We start from the raw sequence: 1,628 nt of genomic DNA, 5'->3' as shown, positions 1-1,628 counted from the left end.
CCCAGTTTTCCCAGCACCACTTGCTGAACAAATTTTCTTTGTTCCATTGTATCTTCTTTGCTCCTTTGTCAAAAATTAGGTCAGGACCCTCATTTTAACAAAATTAAGTATGGTTGACCAAAACAGGCTATCTTATTTAAACTTTAAATTTCAAATAAAAATAAATACATAAATACAAATTTACTACAACTTAATGTCCATTGTAGCAATGTGTCCCTTCTAGAATAGTTGGTAAATATATATATTTTTTGGAAAACACCACTTCTCTTGGTAATGTAGAAGGTAAAGTATAAGGGAGTTAAAAGATTAACACCTTTAATCAGGATGAAACTAGTAACAGTGATCTTTTGAGTCAGGTGCCACACTAAGCTCTTAGTTATTTTATATACTACTAGTTACAACATTGTGAGATATGACTCATTACAATTCCCATTTATTAAATGAAACAAAGGTATACAAACATGCCCTAGGGTCACATATAACATTAGGAAGTGGTGGGGCCAGATTATAATCCAAGCTATTTTTTTTTTTTTGGTGCAAAAATCGAGACCCAAAGTAAATCCAAACAGTTTGACTTAAGAGTTGTGTCAAGAATTGTCTTTAGAATCAAATAACAATGTATTTAAGAGGATTAGTATATCTCCTGCCAGCATAAACATTATATAAGTCATGAAATTAAATTCTAACTCTCCTTTTGGAAAATTTAAAGGAAATTTTTAAATACACATTATTTAAAACTTAAAAAAACAAGGACTAGTAAAAGTTTATACCAACAATTTGGTCAAATGGTCTTTTGTTGCAAATGATCCTTCATTGATTTCAACATGTGGACAAGCTGACTATGTTTTTTAGCTCTAAGGTGTGTAGTTTACATTTCTCCCAGATTTGCTAAAGAAATGCTTGCCCACATAGCGTCATTATACTGTTCTACCCTCTCAAGTTTGCATTATGGATTAGTGAATTAAATCTGATAAGTAGTTCATCTGTTCTAGGTTGAAAATGATACTGAGTTAATCCTTGCCTGATGAATGAATTATTTAATGCTATTATGTATAAAAGAAATAACATCTGGGAAAATTTATTCCAGATATTTCCCCCTTATTCAAAGGCAGTACTTACTATTCTATAATACCCTTTTTGTTTGTTCCCAGCCAAAAAGAGAAACAAGTTTATATTACACAAGAATTTCAGTCTCTGTATTAATTCATTTTCAGTTAAGATATTTTGTAAAATTAATTGTTTTAAATTGGTAAAAGAATAATTTGTCATTCGGTATTATATAGTGTATTAAAGCATCTTAAATTACAAAGCAACTTTGTAAGGAGAATCCTGTTAAACTGCTTTAATCCTATAATTCTTGTAAGGGGTTTGTGTAATGTTCCCTCTTCATTAGTTTTTGTGGTGGTATACTGATAAATGCTTAACAATCAGCTCTCTAGGGGAAAAGATACTGCTTTGTATAATTTGCTAATTTCTGCAATAGATAGAAGATTTATATCTTCTCCCAAAGCTGTTCACTTCATAATGTTAAGGTTGTATGGCAGAGGTTTCAGATGAAATTAATGTTTTATTAAATAACTGGCCATATATTAGGGAGATTATCCTGGATTATCTAGGACCCTGTCTAA

This window comes from Condylura cristata, unplaced genomic scaffold, assembly GCF_000260355.1.
Source record: "Condylura cristata isolate star-nosed mole 26May11 unplaced genomic scaffold, ConCri1.0 scaffold00005, whole genome shotgun sequence".
NCBI lineage: Eukaryota > Metazoa > Chordata > Mammalia > Eulipotyphla > Talpidae > Condylura > Condylura cristata.
Note: the sequence above shows the minus strand (reverse complement) of the source record.